At 34.3% G+C, this 24,069-nt stretch overlaps 1 protein-coding gene across 3 annotated transcripts in view; it reads right to left on the reverse strand.

Moving 5' to 3' along the window:
• The window catches only part of THEMIS (thymocyte selection associated), a 179,674-nt gene that overhangs the window by 154,592 nt on the left and 1,013 nt on the right, over positions 1 to 24,069 (reverse strand). Inside the window, exon 1 of one of the 3 annotated variants that reach the window (XM_087865476.1) lies at positions 8,530 to 8,691. The exons of the other annotated variants lie outside the window; for them this stretch is intronic. The gene's annotated coding sequence lies outside the window, so the exon portion shown is untranslated. Of the gene's footprint in view, positions 1 to 8,529; positions 8,692 to 24,069 lie in introns of those variants that run through there. 3 annotated transcript variants of the gene reach the window in all.

The raw sequence follows: 24,069 nt of genomic DNA on the forward strand, positions 1-24,069 counted from the left end.
CCATTCTGGAAAACAGTATGGAGGTTCCTCAAAAAGTTAAAAAGAGAACTACCCTGCAATCCAGCAATTGTACTACTAGGTATTTACCCAAAGGATACAAAAATACAGATTTGAAGGGGTACATGAATCCCAATGTTTACAGCAGCATTATCAACAACAGCCAAACTATTGAAAGACCCCAAATATCTACTGACTGATGAATAAAGAAGTGGTACAGACACACACACACATACACACACACACACAGAGAGAGAGAGAGAGAGAGAGAGAGAGAGAGAGGGAGAGAGAAGAATATTACTCAGCCATCAAAAAGAATGAAATCTTGCCATTTGCAATGATGTAGATGGAGCTAGAGTGTATTATGCTAAGCAAAATAAGTCAGTCAGAGAAAGACAAATCCCATATGGTTTCACTCATATGTGGAATTTAAGAAACAAAACAGGTACATATGGGAAACAAACCATAAGAGACTCTTAATGATAGAGAACAAACTGAGGGTTGCTGGAGGGGAGGAGGGGAGGTGGGGGGTGGGATGATGGGTGATGGGTATAAAGGAGGACACTTGTTCTGATGAACACTGAGCATTGTATATAAGTGATGAACCACTGAATGCTACTCCCAAAACCAATATTACACTGTATTTTAACGAATTAGACTTCAAATAAAAATGTGAAAAAGAAAAAAATTTGAAATGACAAAACTATAAAAATGCTTAACAGATTAATGGTTGAAAGGGGTTAAGGAGGGGATGGGGGAAGTAGGAAGGAAGTAGGTGTGGCTATAAAAGGGCAACATGAGTGATGATAGAAATGTTCTGTATATTGAAGAGATCAATATCAATATCCCCAATGTGACAGTGTACAATCATTTTGTAAGATATTACAATTGAGGGAAACTGTGAAGGGTACATGGGATCTCTGTATCATAGTTCTAGTTGCATATGAATCCACAATGATCTCAAAATAAAGAGTTTAATTTAGTGTGTGTGTATCTGCAATCATCTCAAAATAGTTCAGTTTAAGTGTGTGTGTGTGTGTATGTGTGTGTGTGTGTGTACTACGCATGTGCTGCAGTGCAACTTTCCACCTTAGTGACAGACTGGGAAAGCCTGAGTCAAACACAAACAAATTCAGACAATGTGAAGTAGTAGAAGCTGCCAAGAAAATCTGTAACCACAAAACTGTGTTAAGTCCTTAGGAGAGTGAGAGCAGAGGTAGTGGCAGTGGGTTATATTAATATAGAAAACATGTGAGTCTCTTTCACCTTTGGGCCTCCCTGAGAAACTCCAGAGCAGCAACGTCCACTAGAACTTGATGCAATGATGGACATAGTATAATGTAAGCTATCCAACACTGCAGCTAATAGCCACATGAAGTTCATGAGCACCTGAAATGAAACTAATATGACTAAGAAACTTAATTTTTAAATTTATTTAATTTATTTTAAATGTAAATAGCACCATATGGCTAGTGGCTACTAAACAGAATTTTCTTTTTCTACTAAAAAAAAGGGGGGAGGCTTAGATGAGAGCCTAGGTTTTGTCATGGGTAAAGTGCTTCAGAGCTTTGGTAATTTGGGCATCTTTATAGCGCCTTGATTGTCCTCTCGTGTTAATGAAGTCAGCAACAAAGTACAATCTCTTATATATGTAAGTAGTTAGCATATGATTATGGCCAAAATGAGTCAATCTGGATGGCTGGTTATTAATAATGATGGAAAGGGCATTCCGGAAAAAAATAAATATCACTTTTCAGCTTTAAATTAACATGTGTTAAAGGATTATCTGACATCAAGTATCTTTCCAAGATGATCTGATTACAAAATAAAAAGTCAGTGGTTGGAGAAAACTTGACAGTAGATTTGAACTGCAGGCAATACAGTGCTATGCCTCTAAGGTAGTTCTCCGAAGAGATGCTTGCAGAGTCACAAAAGACAGGGGCAATGAGATGTGTTACCAGGTACCACTGAACCAGAGCCTGAATAGAACGGCAGCTGCAAACCTGAAATGGCCCTCCAAGAACTGGTAAAAGTAGAAAAATGAGCCAAAATGACTTCCAGACTAAGAAGCTGGGGCACTGAGTGAATGATGACTAACAGAAAGAAAAAAACTGGGAAGAGACCAAGGAGCTCAATTCTTGATATATTGTTTCTATTGTCAAATGCTCTTCCTCAAACAAAGATGGTCCCATCTAGTTCCTCTTACACAACTAATTACCAACAGGCTGCACAAAAATTAATTGGGAAAAAATTTTAAATCCAGATTCTTGTGCTATAATTAGGAAATTCTAAATCTGATTCTCCAGGGTGGAACCCAGGAATATGTAATCTTTTTTTTAAGCTCCCGAGTAGATTCCAAAGTTTACTTAGGTTTGAGAAACACTCTTACAAATCAGTAACTATGTAAACAGGAGTCTGGACTACATATGTCAGCCTGAGAAATCCTACCCATTTAGGACTTAGATAAAACTCTAAGAACAAAAACAAAACAAAAGCAACTCTAAGGATAAATCTCCACTGAGGGCTAGAAAAATAGAGTATCTGGGACATGTATGAAGAGACATTTTAAGATTACTATCACGTGCATGTAATTGATTTCAAATACTTCAGCACAGACAGTGAGATACATATGTGTATGCTCATTAGTTTTAACCTATAGCCCCCCTAGTGAAGAGATGAGGAACATGTTAACATTTAAAGTACAATAATCAGAAATATAAACCCAAGGTGACTAGTTAATACACAAAAGATTAATCCAAAGTCCATATTCTTTAAACAACTGCCACAGGTCTCACCTACATTTATCGCCAATTAACACAGAAGTTTCTTAATTAGAATAATGAATATTAGTAAGACTACTTCATTGGCGAAATAAGTGATGTTCAAACTATGTTGATTAATTCTAAAGGTAACATGGACATGCCTGCCTTGCAAAGGGGTATAAGAATCTAGTAAATTCAACATAGGCTCTATGTCTCACAGCCCTGATTCAGTGGCTGATTCAAAGCAGTTTTGACATTAATTAGAAAGGTAGCTAGATTCTACTTCGGAAATATTGCTGACACCTCTAATGAACCATTCCTGCAAGGTGCTATCAGAGCTTTTATAAAAAGACAAACAACCAGGACTACATCAAGCTGACACCCAGGTCATATAACTGTTTTTATGCCTGGCTGCAAATAAGAGTTTCACATTTCACAAAATTTGATCTAAGGTTTTATTTTACAGTATGCAACCATGTGTTTCCAAGGATTGAGGGCGATACACATCTATCAAAAATAACCTAATAATGGTGAATGACCAAATCAGTTCTGGTCAGTTTGCAGCAAAAGTCATATTGTCCAGCAGGTTTGGCATGCTTTTTTAAATTCTTATTACATAGCATGAAATTAATATTCATCACTGGGTTACTTTAATAAATAAGAGCTGCTGAATTTTAACTGAGCAGTGAGCCTGTATTTTTTTTTCAAGCATGATGTTTTCTTAATAATTCTCCTTTTTTTTATTCAAAGGAACATAAATTAGAAAAGCAGCGAGCATGAAGCACAACAGTAAAAACACAATGCCGCAGGTCACTTGTTAGATGAATGGCATCTATCAGTAGTTAATTTCACTGTCAAATATTTAATGAGAATTTGCAAATGAATGGCTTAGTATTCCAAGTAAGAAGAAAATGTTCTTAGTAGCAGAAATTAAAATTTCCATTCTTCTCTCTTTAGGTTACTTCTATCACTCATTTAAGTTTTAAAGCATATGTTACATTAAGAAGTAGTTTATTAAATGTTGACTTAAAAAAGTCTACTTCAAGATAATGTTATTTCTATACTGAAAAAAGAAACTTCCCTTGGGCATATTATCTGAAAGTTCAGATGGTCTAATAGTTGACAAAAACTGTATCAATCCTGGAGCGATCACAAAACCTGTTGAGCATATGTTACAACAGAGCATGTCATGACATGGAAAAACTGCACAAAAACGTAACGCTGGATAGGTCTCTGCCTCTATAAAACAAGGGTAATTCTGTTGCTCTAGAATGCTGTCTCATTCTAAAAGGAGTAGATTTACTAGAAATGTAGAAAATTACTTTTTAAAAAATGCTCACATTATTTGGGGGCAGGGTGTAGGGGGAAAAAAAGAAAATGGATCCTTAGGGCTATTAGGGAAGGAGGGTGAGTAAGAGGCCTCAGTCCGGTGTTGCGGCTCTGCTTGCGGCACCAGAAGAGGCCTGGCAGGTGGGAGCAGAGCGACAGGGGCGGGGGCATCCGCATCACTTTCGCACACCCTACGGCTAGTATTTCAGGAGCTGGAGCTGCCTGCTGACATGTCTCGCTGAGCTGGTCTTCCAGGATTTACAATCTGCCCTCCCCCATCCTCTGTTTCAGATTTTCCCCGCGGGGCCACGGTGGTACACCTCCATTAACCCTCCCCCAGAGGCCTTAATTTATGACCCCTGACCCACTCCTGTCCCAACTCCTGGCCGGGTCTAATTCATTCACTAGAGTCAGAGCCACCTTGTTCTCCTGATCTTTTAAAGAACGCAATGCCTGTATAGTTGATCTGGAATATATATATTGGATACATTTACAGATGCTCTTTGACAGTAAGGTACCTTGAGTACATGTTATGTACTGTAGTAAAACACAAGGTGGGGGGAGGCGTATAAAATAAAACCCAGTGCCATCAAGTTTTTCATTCAAAAAAAGGACAAATTAAGAGAATAATAATGGAGATGGTACCTAATATATATACATTATACAATACAGTACATTACTGTTAAAGAGCATCTGTAAATGTGTCCAATCTCATTTGACTAAGGTACAAAGGGGAATGGAAGGAAGAGAGAACAGGAAGAGTAAGGGTCAGCCTGTTTCTGACCTAAGACAAGTTCAAATTTCCATTATTTTCAGGATTCTGTAAATTCTTTTCACATGCTAAATGGCTGCAGATTTTTTTAACTTCTGTAATAAATATATACACTATATCTAAATAGAAATATGTTTCAATTACTATGTTATTAATGTTCAAAAGCAGAGTGGTCTCTGATAATGAACAGTTAATCCAAAACGCATATGATTTGATTTCAGGAGTTCTGGGAAAAAAATTGTTTAAGTATGTTTTAAGCTTTTCTTGATGTCAATTGAGAAGTCAAAAAAAATGTACTTGAGTTTGTGGTTAGAATTCACACATTGTTTATGGGTCAGGTGTTCTTTTCCTAACTGACACAAATGCTGAATCACTAAAACCAACTCTTCAAACCTAGAGTAAAACTCTTTAAATCTAATTACCATTTATAAGAATCAGAAAATTGGATAGCCAATTTCATTACATAGATTGGTAGAAAACTTGCTCCATTTTCCAAAAAGTTATTTTTCTTTAAAATAACAAAATCTTGTTAAATAATGGCTGTTTATTACCATTTAAAAAGCATTATTTCATTTAAAAAAGGTGTGTTTCTTATTTAAGTAAATTTCATCTCATGGCTTTTGCTAAAATCTTAGTTTTAAAAAAGTGTAGTGGTTCCAAACATTAGGAGTAAACAAAGTAGATGTCCCAATTAAAATGTAAAGTTTTTAAATTCAAGAATTTTGATATTGCATCAAAGACACTTCTAAAAATAATTTTTCAGATGTTTTTTACACATTACTTGAAGTTACTTTCTCAATACTTACTTACTAGTCATTTTAGCAGTGCCTAAAAAAAATTAATCAGTATCATAATATACGAAAACATAAACTACTACACGTAAGGCAAAGTTCGATATTATTTTCCTTTTGTAAATCTTGTTCAGTGTGAAATAACTGACCAATAATTTGTATCTATTATAATGAATTTAGGTAATTAATATCCCAAACCAAAATGCCCATTTCATAGCATTTGAAAATCTAGCAGACACACCACTTTTACTTAACCTCTTGCTCAGTCATTTTTTTATACTTATAAAATGAAGCATATAAATAATCTATATTTATATGATTATATGCAAAACATATGCCAGCATTCCATTTTTTAACTTTGTATTGCATAGTCAAGGTTGGTACTTATCAATAAATAGGTTAGAAACGTTTAAGTGTGAACACTCCACTACAGATGTGAAGAATGCACTCCATTGTACAAAAATGTCCACACTTTGGAACATCTCCACTTAAGTAAACAACACAAAAAAAATTCTGGCAGTTATTTTGCTCTACAGCTTTTGTATATAATACAACCAAAATCACTCTTTTCTGAGTTGCTTTTGTTTGTTGTTAATGTACCTATTTTAGGACTTTTTCCTAAAATAAGGCCTGCTTGAACTAAATTTGGGGGAAAAAAGTATTCCATTCAAGCACACAAAAAAGCACTGAACTTTAAAAATTCTTTTACATTTTTAAACTTCAAATATTTTGATTCTTATTTTTTAAATGTAATGCTTAATTTACACTGAAAGGGTAACTTCTCATTGATCCATTGTGCCTGGCCTGAAGGCATTCTAGGAGCCAAATTATACAGCAACTGAAGTGTCAAGTCTGAGATAACAAAACACGGTTCCAAAGTTTTCATAGAAAAAAGAAAACTGAACATAATTTCAAACAATATTATACCCTAAAAGAATGTAGCTACAAATGTAATTTTTGCATATTATCAATATAATTTCAATATATATTTTTAAATGAAATAGAATATTTAAGTTTTCTGAATTCTATTCTGATAGTCATTTTAGTGTCTAACCATATGCTGCTGGCAGAAACAGAGAAAATTTCTATTTATTTAATAAATTATCAATTTTAAATTTGGAGATATAACAAGATTTACTTTATTTTAAAGCTCAGATATAGGGGCTCCTGAGTGGCTCAGGTTGGTTAAGCTGCTGCCTTTAGCTCAGGTCATGATCCCAGGGTCCTGGGATTGAGCCCCATGTCAGGCTCTCTGCTCAGCAGGGAGCCTGCTTCTCCCTCTCCTCCCCACTAATGCTCTGTCTCACTACGTCTGTCTCTCTCTCTCAAATAAATAAAATCTTAAAAAAAAAGCTCAGATATAAAAAGTTTTCAATTTTCAACATCTGTGAACTTAGGCTGTCCTAAATCTCAACAGCAGTTTCATAACTGTGAAGCTCAACAGAACATGTTACAAACATGCAGAAAAATCCTACTTTAAAAATACAATTCTTGTCTTTAATAAATATTTATAAATATACTGGGATGCCCAGGTGGCTCAGTCTGTTAAGCGTCCGACTCAGTTTCAGCTCAGGTTATGGTCTTAGGGTCATGAGATCATGAGATTGACCCCCACATTGGGCTCCTGGTCAGCGGGGAGTTTGCTTGAAATTCTTTCACTCTCTCTTTCCCCCAGCCCCTCCCCTTGCTCTGGCGTGCACGTGCGCGCTCTCTCTCTAAAATAAACAAATAAATCTTTTTAAAATATACAAATAAATAAATATATAAATAAGTATAAGTTCATGTAGATAAATACTGGTATTCTGTTTTCATTTAGCTAAAATTCTTTTTTATAAATGTGGCAGGCCATATTTCATTAGATTTTTACATCATTCCATTCCTCTTAAGTCCACATGAACCACTATCAATGTTGTGAATACATATTAAAAAGAGAAAAAAAATAAAATAAAAATAAAAAGAGAAAAAAAGGTTTTTCTTGTCTGAATACGTAAAGCCTATGAAATATGAATAAATGCAAGTTGAAGGCAATGCTATAATTTTCAAATTTGCCCTGATTTTACTACTATGTCCTCAGCTGAGTAAGCCTGAAGAAAATTAAGTTCAATTAGCCATAAAATAATTATGTTGGCATTAAGACAGGTGTAATTTTTTGCCATGTGAACTCTCATATATGCATCAAATCCATAAAAGTCATGTTCATATAATGCACAATTCAGTAAGTATCATTATTCAGTGTACGTATTCAACCATTTTTAGAGTTAATTATTTAATGTCATACTTACCAAATTACAATCACAGTCATTAATCAGTAATAAGTTATTAAAAACATGAGTGATCTATAATGATAGGATTTACTACAGAATTTCATAAACTCTTCAGATGGGCAGAGCAAGAAAAAACTCTTAAGTTTTATCCTTGGGCGAGAGGTAGGTGATATGGCAAATAGGTGACCTTGAAAATGGAAATAATAATACTGATCTCACAAAATACCTCCAGGGATTAAATGTCTTTGTAAATATAATGAATTAAATCATTTGAATAGGATTATATGTGTACATTTATACAGATGAACACTAAATTTGTGTACAGATGAGCATATATAAAGGTTCATTTATTTATCTATGTTGTGTTAGATATATTTATGTATAGACATACACATATATAAAATATATTTATATATGAATTATATACAATTACACACCCAAATCTATATACAAAGGGCATAGCACAGTATCTGGCCCATAATAAGCCTTCAGTATATAGGGCTACAATTATTAATAACCTACCATAAACCACATGCTGAAAGCAAACATTTATCCCTGACACTCTTTTAATCTAGTGTTTTATGTCATTTTTTTTCATCAATGAACTACCTTACTTTTTCCTGTTTCTCCAGGAAGATTTGAGGGTTTGGGGGTTTTTGTTGTTGTTTGGCTCGACAGGCTCCTCCTCTTTCCACACCTCCAATGCTGGTGTTCACTGAGACCCACATATTCCTTTGGACCTGACGTATGAACTATAGGACAATCCCTGAAAAAAACAAGTCTTCTTTCATCCACTTACAAATTTGTAATGATAAACCTGACAAGTCTACTACTCCCTTTAAGTCAGACATACGTTTTTGATGGTCCAATGTTCATTTGCATCCGAATTTTCTGTACGAGCTTTAAACTCACTGGACTATAACTGAATCATGCCTCCACCTCCAAAACCACTGCTGCTCTTGTAATAACTCTTTAAAGTAATAATTTTTAATCATCTACTACATTTACTCAGTCCAGGAACCTCAGGTCTGTCATCAACTCCTCCCACTTGCTCAGTACTTCTCATATACTTTCAAGTTCAGAAGATTTTACCCAAAAAGGCCATGGATTCTATCTAGTCCATATATCTATAGCTGCTTTTAACTTTTGGTGTTTGTCTCACATCTAGACAAACTAGCATGGATGTGAGGTTTGGGGGGGGGTTGCCTTTCTGACTTTTTTTAAATCAGAAAAACACACTATAAAGGAACATCTTTTTATAGATTCCTATTGATTACAGAATAAATTCAATATCCTTATTACAGTTCAGAAGCCATTCAAAATACATCCACAAATTACCTGATTACCTACTATTCCCTGAGCTATTCTTGGACCATATTTTGAATGTTTAAACTTGTATAACATTCTAAGTACTTTTCTTTTCTCTCATTCTGAGAACTTCTTATTTACCTGCTCATCTTCCATATAGGCTGCAGGGCCGAGCAAAAAATACCACCACCTCTTATCGAGCTTTCTCTGACTTCTTGGGTGGAAAGTTGTGCTCTCCCCAGTGTTCTCAAAACAGTACTTGTCTCATAGAGCACCTTTTGCGTTGTTTCATAAATACCGATTTTAAAAAATCAATCTCCTTTTACTGACCTATGGAGTTCTTTTTTTTTTTTTTATTTAAAATATTTTATTTATTTATTTGACAGAGACAGCCAGCGAGAGAGGGAACACAAGCAGAGGGAGTGGGAGAGGAAGAAGCAGGCTCATAGTGGAGGAGCCTGATGTGGGACTCGATCCCATAACGCCGGGATCACGCCCGGAGCTGAAGGCAGACGCTTAACCGCTGTGCCACCCAGGCGCCCCTGACCTATGGAGTTCTTAAGGAAAAGAACCATACTTTACTTATAGAAGGAAGAAAGGAAGAAAGAACAGACGAAGAAATGAAGGGAGATAGATATGTAATTTTAAGAAACAATTTCCATGATTTAACACATTTGGGAAGGAGAAAGAAATATAATATTTAATATATTCAAAATACAGTACTTAAAATTTTTATCTCCCAAAAGGGGAGAAACATCTTCATAGTATTTAAAATTTGCCATAAGAAACACTTTTGAGCACTATATTTATGGACTCATTGAAGCAAAACTATGCTGACTTCTGCAAATGTGTGGTTTCATTAGCATTGTCCTTCTTGATAAACAGTGGGAAAAAATGAGTGATGGTGTCTAAATTAATTGTGAAGAGGAGAATTCTAGCATTGTTTTAGTTGTTTTTCTAATTTAGACTGGTATCTCCACGTTCCCAATTCTTTCAAGAGTAAATTGCAATGTCCAAAAGGCCCTTATATGGTTCTGCACGATTTCCTCTCTGACATGATTTCTGATCACTCTCCCCTTCCTTCCAGTCTCGCTGGTTTCTCACTTTTTCTGAAATATGCAAATACATCATTGCTATAACACTTTGCTGAAGATGTTCCCTCAGCCTGGAAAGTCATTCACCCAGATATCTGTTTGAATAACTCTTTTCCCTCTCTCAACTAGAGAGAGCCTTTTTTACCTGAGTTGTTCCTGTGTAGAAATTTGGTTAGTTTTTCCATTACTTGAACTTAAGGCTTTAGAAAATTCTGGCTAACTCAACTGGATCTTAGATGCAAAGAGATAAAACTCTTCTAAAAGAAAACTATGCAGTAAAGGGCTGAAATGATCAAGCCCTGCAGATGCCAAAGAAGGGACTAGCCCTTCGACAAGCTTCTAAGAGATAAAATCTAAGCCCTTGGAATATCCTGCCAGAAAATAATATTTCTGTATATCTGGGTTCTTGGACTACACCAGATAGTATATGATAACACTGTGATTTATGATGAATGCCTGTTTTTACTCACATGGGTCCTGGATCATTCTGTATCACTTGACCACTGGAGAGGCTAGAGACTCAGTAGCTAGGGTCTGTTACAAAATACTCCATGCCTACGTGACTGCTCCAATAAAAACCCTGGACATGAAGGCACAGATGAACTTCCCTAAATTGGAAATACTTCGTGTTGTGACACATTAGTGCTAAGAGAATTAAGTACTTTCCATATATCTCCACTAGGAAAGGACAACTGGCAGCTTGTGCCTGTTTTCTCATGAACTCTGCCTTATATTATTCCTTTTTCCTTTGCAGACTTTAATCTGTATCCCTTCCCTGCAATATACCATAACTCTGAGTATAACAGCTTTACTGAGTTCTGTATTTCTAAAAAAAAAAAATCATCAAAACAGGGGGTCATCTGGGGAACTCCCTCAACACAAAGCATAGGAAGAAGCTTTTGTGATCTTGGGTTAGTAACATGAGAATAAAAGCATGAGCCCTAAAGAAAAAAAAATTGACAAATTAGACTTCATCAAAATTTAAAATCTTTTTGTTTCAAAAGATAACATTAAGAAAATGAGAAGACAAGCCACAGAAAGGAAGAAAATATTTGCAATTGTATACCCAGAATACAGAATTAATTTTTATGCAAAATTTATATAAAAAATAATTTTGCATACAGAAATAACTCAATAACAAGAAGACAAACAAAGATGGCAAACAATTTGAAGAGATATTTCATTTAAAAAAGGACAAATTGCTATTAAGCACGGGAAAAAAACTGTTCAACACCACTTGTCATTGGAAAATTCAAATTAAAACTACAATGAGATACTATTGAGCAAAATATAAAAGATAATACCAAGCTTTGGTAAGGATTTGGAGAAACTGAAATCCTAAAACACTGTAAATGTATTGTATTGAAATGTAAAATGATACATTATTTATACTATCTCCAAAAGGGAATAAAACAAGTGTCCTTTAACTGGGTGTTAGATAAACAAAGTGGTATATCCGTACAATAAAATAGTATTTAGCAGTAACAAGGAACAAAATACCTATGCATGCTACAACATTAAGCTAAGTAAAAAGAGCTAAATGCAACATTAAGCTAAGTAAAAAGAGCTAAATGCAAAAGACTATATATTTTATATGAAATGTTAAGGAAAGGCAAATTTAGAGACAGAAAGCAGATCAGTGATTGCCTGGGGCTGGAAATGCAAGTGACCATTATTGGCAAAGAGTCCAAGAAACTTCTTTGAGGAGATGGAAATAGTCTACAATCGATGGTTGCACAACTCTATAAATTTTACTAAAAATCATTTAATTGTACACTTACAATGGATTAAATTTATAGTTTAGAAAATTATACCTCAATTAAACCGTAAGAAAAATCTTGTGGGAAAAGACAGAAAAATAAACAACAAATAACTTACATGGGTTGTAAGAAAAGAATAGGTGCTTTGCTACAAACAAAATGAAGGACAGGGAATATAGGGAGGAAGGTGGAGAATTTGCAGTATCAAATAGTGTGCTCAGGGTAACCCTCATAGATAAAGGAATTAGCCAAGGTGACATCTGGTAGAAGAGCTTGCCAGGCCAAGGGAAGAGCATGAGCAAAGCTTTAAGTCAGGAGCACATCCCCAAGTTTGGGGAACACTGCAGAGGCTGGCATGGCTGGAAGGAGACTGGTAAACAAGGAATTCATATAACTAATGGGAGCAAGGAGAAAAAAATATAGGGCCTTACTACCCATTGTGAAGTTTTTATTTAAAAATAAATGGAAAGCGACTGGAAGATTTTTAACAGGAGTGGTATAATCAGATATACAGTTTCAAAAAGTGTGACTCTGGATGCTATGTTGAGAATAAATTTTAGGTATGAATGAGTTGAAGCAGGGAGACCAATTCAGCGTATATTTTGATAATCCTGGCAATAAATTATGGTGGCCTGAACCAAGGAGCTTGTGGGGAAAAAAACAAAACATGGGGAAAGGAATTTTGGCATCAATTTTCCTCTTTTTAAAAGTTAACTCAGAATTTCATAAAAATTATAAGTGAATACATCAAAATATTAATAGTATTTCTGTTTGATGAATTTATTGATAAGTTTGTGTTTCTGCATTTTCCAATTTGCCAGTCATGTGTGTGAACTATTTCTATAAAGCAGAAAAAAGAAATTGTCTCAATATCTAGTTCACTGAATATGATCATAATGCAAACAGACTTTCTTTTTTTTTTTTTTTAAAGATTTTATTTATTTAACAGAGAGAGACAGCCAGCGAGAGAGGGAACACAAGCAGGGGGAGTGGGAGAGGAAGAAGCAGCCTCCTAGCAGAGAAGCCTGATGTGGGGCTCGATCCCGTAACGCCGGGATCACGCCCTGAACCGAAGGCAGACGCTTAACAATTGCACCACCCAGGCGCCCCCAAACAGACTTTCTTTTTTGCCAAATTTTCAAGTCAAAATGGTTACATACATGAACCAAATAGTGATAAACGGTAATATTAGCAATATGGAAAGTAGTTAAAGAAGCAACAGATAATGTTTGCTGACCACAGAGTGGTGAACTCACTTTCCCATGAACATGCAGTAGCATTATTACCAAGTAACTTTCCTGGCATTACGAGCTCTCTTCCAGTGTATGTCTGATGTGTAATTTTTTAAATTGATAAGAAGTACAGTTCCAATCATAATAAATATAACCTGTATCAATCAGGAAAGCTAAGGTTATGCTCATATAACAAATAATCTCAAAGTCTTAGAGATTTAAACAATAAAGGCATATTTCTTATTCCACTACATGTCCACTACATGGATGAGGGCAAGCTACCTAATAATTGTAGTCATTTAGGGATCCAAAATGTCAAAGGCTCCATTGTGTCATGGTCTACCACAATGAAATATGTAAAATTATGAACTGGTTTGTAAAGCATCTCCCTCCAAATGATACACATTACTTCTGCTCTCATTCCATTGGCCAATGCAAGGCCTATGGCTACAAAAGTCAGGAATTGCAATCCTGTGATGTACTCCAAAGGGAAAATTGGAATAAATGAACACCAATTTTTTTTTATTCTTCAAATTTGTTCCTTGGTGATAAACTATTCTTTCAAAGAATTGAACATGATAGAATGACACAAGTCAAGTAATCTACAATTATAATTATTCATGAACTAATTTACCCAGTGCTTTAATCTGGGATTTGTGATGGCAATTATGTTATCTCCTAAAGGAGGCTACATACTCCATAGAGTATTAAAGATGTGAGGTAAGAGAAGAAAATATGAGCTTCAATTCATGTTCATTTCTACATAAAACAAATAAGAAAATTAAGCTATACTAGTCGTTCATATAAATGTTTTCTAATATTTAACTTTATTTTTTTTTAAGTTTTATTTATTTAAGTAATCTCTGCATCCAATGTGGGGCTCAAACTCACACACCCGAGATCAAGAGCTACACGCTTTTCTGACTGAGCCAGGCAGACACCCCTCTAATATTTAATTTTTAACTTTACTAATATTTACTATTAAAAAATCCTAGTTTACTCCTACATCAAATGGTCACATGACATATATAGCCTACTTTATACTAAGTAAGATTGAGAATTCCAAAAAATCAGAGTTAAAAGAATTGTCCTAATCAAGAAAAAGGAATCTTTGTGCACTGTTCGCGGGAATGCAAACTGGTGCAGCCACTGTGGAAAACAGTATGGAAGTTCCTCAAAATGTTAAAAATAGAACTACCCTATGATCCAGTAATTGCACTACTGGGTATTAACCCAAAGAATACAAAAACACTAATTCGAAGGGTTATATATGCACACCTATGTTTATGGCAGCATTATTTACAATGACGAAGATATGGAAGCAGCCCAAGTGTCCATCAATAGGTGAATGTGGTATAAAGAAGATGTGGTATATGTACAATGGAATACTATTCAGATTTCAAGGATGAACTCTTGCCATTTGCAACAACATGGATGGATCTAGAGAGTAAAATAAGCCAGTCAGAGAAAGACAAATACCATATGAGTTCACTTATGTGGAATTTAAGAAACTAAACAAATGAACAAGGGGGGGGGGCGGGTGGAGAGAGAGAAACCCAAAAACAGACTCTTAACTCTAAAGAACAAACTGATGGTTATCAGACGGGAGGTGGGTGGGGGACTGGGTGAAATAGCTGATAGGGATTAAGAGTACACTTATCTTGATGGGCACTGAGTAATACATGAAACTGCTGAATCACTATATTGTACTCTGAAACTAATGTAACATTGTATGTTAACTACACTGGAACTAAAGTAAAAATAATAATTGTCCTAATCATTCATTTACTTGCACTACTTCCATATGATGGATTTTATATGCATCAAGGTGATTTAAGAATTGTTATAATCTAATTTTAACTATACTAACTTTCACAAAAGAGACAATGACTTTGCAAGATGCTCACAAAGACACTTGAGAATTGAAGACTGCAGAGCCTATCAAGAAGAAAATGGCAGAGTGACACATCTATTCCTAGTACAAACTTGTCATCAGCTGCATACAATTGCTGTCTAAAGAAACTGCCAAAATCAGATTTATGAAGATTATTTCACATATAGATTGACAGCCACCAACATTAATGAAAATCTGTTCTAAGTATATATCATATATAGTGCATATTGTTAATTTTATCTTTACTTTATTCTCTTACAATTTTTATTACTGTGTATGTTTTAGAATGATCACAAATATCAATAAAGAAATACATATAATAAGGGTACATGCTCAGTTTTTTTAACTGATGAAGTTTGTGATCAAATAAAGTCCTGATCAATTAAGTCGCAGGTGGGGGCATTCCAGCCATGAGCTCACTCTGTGGCCAAAACTGGCTTTTCAATTGTCTACTTGAAATTTCTACTTGGATAAATAACAGATATTTATATGTCACATGACCAATACAGAACTTTTGCATTCTCCACTGAAGCTCTCTTGCCCTGGTCTCCACAAGCACTCTGTCGAATGCACAAACATCTATCTTCTCTTGTGACTTTCCTTTCTGCTTTCTTCTATATGTTCGAGGTGACAGGAATATTTTTCTCTTCCTCAGACTAAGCTTTTTGGTCTCCAGATGTTTACACTAGCTTTTCTTTTTTTTTTTTTTTTTAAGATTTTATTTATTTATTTGACAGAGATAGAGACAGCCAGTGAGAGAGGGAACACAAGCAGGGGGAGTGGGAGAGGAAGAAGCAGGCTCATAGCAGAGGAGCCTGATGCGGGGCTCGATCCCACAATGCTGGGATCACGCCCTGAGCCGAAGGCAGACGCTTAACCGCTGTGCCACCCAGGCGCCCCTACACTAGCTTTTCACTCTGTCTGGAACACTCAACTCCTAGATCTTTTTTTGGCTAATTGCTTCTTAACACTCAGGCCTCTGCTCCTAAATCAGTTCTTTAGAGTGGCTTTTCCTGATCACCTTATGTTACAGGCCCCCTACCAGCTTCCCCACCCAGCAGTAGATTATGTACAGCTAGAGCCTTCAAGGCCTACAAAATCTATGTCTCCCCACGTCCTAAGCCTCATCTCACATCATCCTCAGCTGTTCTGCTTCTTTCTCACTGGCTTGCTCCGAGTTGCCCAATTAGATGAAGAAAGCCGTTATGTGGTTTCCACTTGCTCTGTCCTTTGCAGGAATGTTCTTCCAGATATGTGCAAGGGCTTATTTCTTCAGTTTATTCTGGCCCCCGCTCAAATTTCATTTCATCAGAGATACCTGCCTTAATCATCCTATCAAAAATTCATCCCTCTGTCTGCCTCAGTTTACTTTCTATCTACTTAGTTTTTCACAGCACTCGTAAATATTTTAAATCAATCATTTGTTTGTCATTTGTCCCATTCGCTGGAATATAGGCTCCAATAGGATAGGGGCTTTGTGTTTTTCCCCCACTGTAATTCTAGCATGTTGAACAATGCCTGATCAATATCATTATAACTTATGTATGCTATTTCATGCTGAGTCTCACTTGATGTTTCTCTGTAAAACATGCTGTTATGATCATTGTAGTAGAATCATTATTCTTGCTTTTTGTAATTATATTTTAAGTTAATTTCCAGAAGTCAGATGTTTGTACGTGTTATATGTTGACACATATTGCTCAATTGATTCCTAGAAAGTCTATAATGGTTTACATGCCCACTGATCATGCCTCCTCTCATTTCTGTATATTCATGCCTACAAATTTTGTGAATCGTTTTAATATCTGTGATCTAAGAGGTGATTGAGAATGATTTATTACTTATTTGCACTTTATGGTTAATAAGTTTGAAACATTTTTATATGATTTCTGGCATGTGAATTGCCTTTTACATATTTTTCCATTTTAAAATTTTTATTCATTTTTGTTTATTGTTATTTAATGATTTTTATACATATTTATGTATTTTTTTAATAAGGAAGTTTCCTATTTCACAAGTCAAACTTTTCATTTTTTAAATCCTTAGTTTAATACATTCTTCTATGGTTTCTCTGAGTGTTTTTACTGTTAATGTTTTAACTTCTAATGTTTTTTCCCAATATTTAATTTATGTGGTACGTGTAAGAGCAGTGGAATTCAAATTAATTTTACTTTACTTTTTAGAAATTGTTGACCAGTTTTCCTCATTATATACCAACATTATGGTAATCATAATAATAGTTAAGATTTCCTGTAAGATTTCTATGGGCCAGTCATTTTTTGCTAAATATTTTACATACAATAGCCCAATTAATCTCCATATCAATCTTCAGGGTTATGATGAAGCTTATTTTTCTTGAGAGAGGGACAAAGCAAATGTCGAACGTTGTTGACTATGAAATCATCTCTCATTTGTAACAACCAGGAGACAGAGTCTTGAGTTTTTAACCCAGTTTTATGCTTCAAATCAATAGGCAATTTAATATAAGCAACATGTTATTAGAGTATCATCCTGCCTATTATTACTGTGGTTAAGTCGGGAGCATTCAAACCAGTACCACAGAACTTCATGTCAGCCTTTCTCAAGTTCCCTCAAACTTCCCTTCCCCCAAAATCTCCTGTCATAGAGTCATAACCATAGGATGGGCAAAACATGGTTCCACTTTCTATGCTATTAGAAGAAGCAAAAAGAAGATAAAGAATATGTTTCCTTGCACTAAAAAGAAGAGACACCAAAATATTGAAAGTATATGCTTAGAAAAAGATATTCCAAAAGAAAACTGGAGAAGTAATATTATTACCTAACAAAACAAAATAGAACTTAATAAAAAAATCATATAGGAAAAAGAATGATAAAAATAGAGTAAGAAGATATAAACCCTCATTAACATAAGCACATGCAACAACTCAACTTTAAAAATAAAAGACAGAAATGAGGAACGAACTAGATAAATGAACAACAAAAGGATTTATTTTATATAATCCTTTCAGAAAATGATAGATAAAGCAGGTGAAAAATACGCAGTGAGAGCAAGATCCAAACAAAACAATTAAAAACTCAAACCTACTTGGTATATATGGAGAAATGCTATACCAAACAACAAAACATATGCTTTCTTTGAGCACTACTTCCAAAGTAGGATGTGATTCATACCATAAAGTAATGGAAGCCTTAATCAACTTCAAAGAAACAATATAATACAGGCTATTGTTTTCTAACAACATACAACAAAATTATTAATTAAAAGCAAAAGAAAAGCTAAGAGTAGCTAAATAGCCAAAGAAATCCCATATTATGAGTAAATGAATAGAACAGTCATTGGAATAAACCGTGAACTACATAATAGAGAAAATACTTCCTGACAAAATTCACAAGAAATATTTAAAGAAGTACTTAGAGGAAAAATTACAGTTTTAAACTATAATCAAGAGAATCATGAAATGTCTTTAAAATTCAACCTAGGAGATTAGAGAATAAGCAAGGGAGCAAAAAGAAACGAAAGAAAATTATGAAAATCATGTCAGAAATCAATGAAAGAAGCAAAAGAAGAGGGCATATTAACAAAACCAAATTCTGCTTTTCCTCCAAAAATTGTCATCGGTCAATAGTTCTTATAGGAGAATTCTACCAAATTTTAAGGAAAAATTCAAAAGCTTTTTTTTTTTAAATTACCCAGAAAATAGAAAACAACAAAAATCTCTATAGCTAATTTTAGGAAGCTAGTGTTGCCTTGAACTGAAAACAGATGAACTTATTGGCTCATTTCAAATATAATTAAATGCAAAAATCTTAACTATCAAACTTCTACAATTGTATTTAAAAATGTATATATAATATGAAAGGATTCTTCAACTCAAAAAAAAATTTTTTTTGAAGATTTTATTTATTTATTTGTTAGAGAGAGAGAGAGAAAGAGCATGAGTGCAGGGAGGGGCAGAAGGAGAAGCAGGCTCCCGGCTGAGATAGAAGCCTGATGGGGAACTCAATTTCAGGACACCGGGATCATGACCTGAGCCAAAGGCAGATGCTTAACCAACTGAGCCACCCAGGCATCCCAAAAATTCTTTTTTTTTTAAAGATTTATTTTATTTATTTATTTTTAGATTATATGTATTTATTTGACAGAGAGAGAGCACATGCATAAGCAGGCAGAGTGGCAGGTGGAGGGAGAGGGAGAAGCAGGCTCCCCACTGAGCAGAGCCCACTGTGGGGCAGAGCTCAATCCCAGGACCCTGAAATCATGACCCGAGCCAAAAGCAGATGCTTAACCCGCTGAGCCACCCAGGAGCTTCAGATTTATCTTACTTTTTAGAGAGAGAGATAGCGTATGCTCCTGAATGGGCGTACAAGTGGGAGGGGGGCAGAGAGAGAGAGAATCTTCAAGCAGACTCCCTGCTGAGCATGCAGCCCCATGCAGGGCTTGATCCCAGGACCCTGAGCTCATGACTTGAGTAGAAACCAAGAGTCGGACACTTAACTGACTGAGCTGCCCAAGCATCTCTCAACTCAAAAATTCTTTAAAGGTAATGTACATTAACAGACTAAAGAAACTAAAGTACATTATTATCTTAATCAATGAAGAAAAAATACTCATTGGGTTCAATATCTATTTTTTGTGTAAATACCTAGAAAGCAAGGAATAGATGAAAACTTCCTTAACTTAGTGAAGATTAAATACCAATTTTAGAACATTACGCTTGAAGAAAGAATTTTTGATGTATTTCCTTTATGATTAGTAATTAGACAAGGATTTCCATTATTGCTTATATAGTACTGGAGGCTCTGGCCTACACTATAAAGGTAAGGGGGGGAAAAGGTTGTAAAACATAGTAGGAAAGAGATGCAACTCTTGATGCTTTCTAATGATACCAATATCTATTAGTTTTAGGAAAACCAATGAAATAAAAAAGATAAACTATTAGAATTAATAAGAGAGTTCATCAGTACTACTGATATTTACTTGATTCCTCTATGTCAGTGATAGTCAATGAGAAAACAAGAAATATGATTATCAGTCAATATAGCAATACAAATACATGTTTATATGTGTGCATTCTAGGAACTAGTCTAGGAGACATTTTATTGAACACTAATACCTTATCTAGATGGGTTTTGTTTTTGTTTTAATAAGAGAGAAACTATGCTCATAGATAGGAAGAACTTACTATTTAAAAATCTGAAGTCATAATTAGAAGATCTCTATATTAGAAATCCCAGCTCAGAACTGCTTCATTTGGAAGTCTACTAAATATTTAAATGGGAAGTAACACTAAATTTGCATATTTTTAGAAGACTAGAAAAAGACTCTATCCAAGAAGTTCTATTAAGTTCAGCATAACTCAGCACAAAAACATGGCTAGGACATTATAAGAAATAAAAATTATAAGCTAATTTCATTCTCTAAAAGAGATACAAAAATCCTAAAAGAAAAAAAAATAAAGCAAATTTAGTGTTATAGGACCAAATTGGTTTTATTCCACAGGGAAAAGGCTTATTCAACATTTTAAAAATCAATCAATACAAAAAACACATAGTCATCGCAAAAGTCAAAGAAAGAATATGTGATAAATTAAGCATACACTCATGATTTTAAAAAATTATCAGAAAATTAGAAACGTATTTAACTTAAAACAAACATACTTCAAGATGAATTACTGAAATCTCTCTGTGGTTGTGAATGTGATAGGGAGGTTTTTTTTATCACTACTCCTATTCAGTATTATAGTTGAAGCACTAGTCAGTTCTTTGAAGAAAAAAATACAATAATTGGAAGGAAGAAATGAGATCCACCAATATTCATATAATACATAAATGTGTATATAAATCCAAAATAATCTAAAGATATTATTTTTAGAATTCAACAAACATAACAGAGAAAATGAAGGTTTCAAAAGATATTATTTATAACAGAATGAAAAAAATCAAATTAAGAATAAAAGGAAGCACAAGAACTCCACACACAAAAAAAAGCTATAAAATGAAAAGAGATCTATTAACTAGATAGCTACACCAGGTTTATGGGTCAGAAGACTTAATTTAAAATGATGCCAATTCTCTCTAAACCAAGGCATTGCTAGAAAAATGCCAAGAAGACTTTTGTGAAAGTTAAGTTAATTCTAAAATGTATATGAAAATTCAAACTGCCCAATTTCAAGGAGAATAATAAATTGGAAGAACTTATTCTACAGTATAACTCTCAAATTTGGCTACATATTATAATCATCAGGGAGATTTTTCAAAACCTGATGGTGATACCTTATCTCACACATAATTAAATACTTATCTTTGAGGAGAGACCCAGCATCGGTATTTTTTATATTTCCAGGTGTTTCATGTGCATCCAAGTTTGAAAACCACAGCTTTTGCAGCATATTATCATATATAATATAATATAAATTATGTATTGTTCCAAACCTGCATTAATTAAGACAGGGTGAAATTAATGTGAGCATTGCAATTAGTTGAATGGGACAAAATAGAAGCTATAGAAAGAGACCATGTATGGACACTGTTTATGACTCATGTAGCAGTAAGGCAGTAGGAAAAAGGCAGTTTTTCAATCAAAGTCACTGCATCAATTGGCTCTATAAAAGAAAAAAATAAACACTGATCTCAACCTCAAATCATATACAAAAAAATCAATTCTAGTAGATTGCAGATCTAAAGGAGGGAGTAAACAAATGGAATAGATGCTAAGAGAATATCTTCATGAACTTAAGGTAAAGAAAATCTTTGACAACACACAAAAGGAAAATAATTATAAACTGACTATACTAACACTAAAATTTAAAACTTCTATTCATCAAAAGCTGCCATTTAAAAAATGAAATGTCAATCTATAGACTAAGATAGGACATTTGCAACACAAGTAGCTGACCAAAGATCAGCACCCTCTATATAATACATATATATATATAAGTGTGTGTGTGTATATATATATATAAAACATATAAATAATATATATAACATATATGTGTATATAACATACATATTTTGTGTGTGTATATATATACATATATATAATATCAGTAATAAGAACTTATAAAATCCAATAAAGAAATGAACAAGAGACATGAACAATGTCTTCATAAAATAGCATTTCTGGGGGCACCTGGCTCAGTCAGTGGAGCATGCAACTCTTCATCTCGGATTTGTGAGTTTGAGCCCCACGCTAGATGTGGAGATTACACAAAAATAAAATCCTTAAAAAAATAAAATAGCATTTCCAAAAGGCCAATAAACATATGAAAAGGTGCCCAATCTCATTAGTCACCAGGGAGATGCATACTCAAACCATGGGCTACCATTATACTCTTACCAGAATAACTGCAATTATGAAGACTGATAACATCAAGTACTGCCAAAGATGTGGATTAATTGGGACTCCCACACATACAGTGCTGGTGGGAATGCAAATTAGTGTAACTTCTCTGAAAATCTGTTTTACATGATCTATCAAGGCTGAACATATACAGACCATATGACATGGCAATTCCACTTATTTATATACCCAACTAAATGCATAGACATGTGAACACACTTGTACAAGAATGTTCATGACAACATTACTGGTAACAGCGCCAAACTGGAAATAATCCAAATGCCCATTAACAATAGAATGGATAAGTAAATTGTGGTATAGTTAACCAAGAGAATATTATACACACTGAAATGAATAAGCTACACAGAAAATCATGGATTGATTTTACAAAGATAATGTTGAACATATATGCCAACCAAGAAAGAATACATACTATAATTTTTCACTTACATAAAGTTCAAAAATGGCCAAAAGTCAGGATAATGGTTACTTTTGGGGAAGATGGTGGATAATGATTGAGAAAGGGCACAAACTGCCCTTTTAGAATATTTGTAATTTTCTATTTCTTAACTTGAGTGTTGGTTATATAAATGTGTTTACTTTGTGAAAACTCATCAAACTGTACATTCTTTTCTCTTAAAGTATAACACAGTAGTAAAGTATTAAAGAATGAAGATGGCCAGAACACATGGAGAGACAAGCTATCTTCTTTTGTAAGACCCAACACAAAAACGTCAATTGTTCTCAAGTTAATCTATAAACTCAATATAATATGATGCAAATTCTAGTAGGATTTCTTAAGTAACTAATTAATTTCTTCAAAAACACAATTAAAAGGTCTATGAATAGCTAAGTCAATTTAGAAAAAAAGAGTAAAAACAAGGGACTGGTCTATACATGAAATATACTTTAACACTTAGCCTGGAACCATTGTTATATATATAGGGTGATAAGGGCACAAGTGAAAAAATAGACTGGTGGAACAGAAGAAATATTTCAGAGACAGATTAATCCAGATGTGAGCACATATATCATTTAAAGTAGCAACACAAATCAACTGGGAAAGGATGACTAGCTTAGTAAATGGTACTGGGAAATTAGGTTTATTATATGGAAAAATCTAAAATTGGATCCCTCTACACTGCATCACAAAGTGTCTTCCAAGTGGATTAAGAACTAAATGAGAAATATAAAACTGTAAAGTTGATATACAATAATAAAGAAAAATATCTTTGTAACTTCTTATGCAAAGCTTCAAAAGCACAAACCATGAGACAAAAAAAAGATTTGGGGCTGGCTTAAGAACAAAGAAACGTTTCATTACATTGTATACATGGAAAAATATGGTCTGGTTCCATACAATCAATTTACAAATGAATTAAACAAAACCTTATGTTAAGCTGATGATGACAGCAGGTGAGTATGTGTATGTGTGTATGAACTAGATCTGACATTTGTCAATTTTTATTTCATACTAAATAACTAAAACATTATTTTGTCTATAAATGGGAAAGATTTGCCTACCAACAGTTACTTAATTTTCCA

The sequence above is a fragment of the Ursus americanus genome, chromosome 11 (genome assembly GCF_024610735.1).
Source record: "Ursus americanus isolate L20-20 chromosome 11, mUrsAme1.1.p, whole genome shotgun sequence".
NCBI lineage: Eukaryota > Metazoa > Chordata > Mammalia > Carnivora > Ursidae > Ursus > Ursus americanus.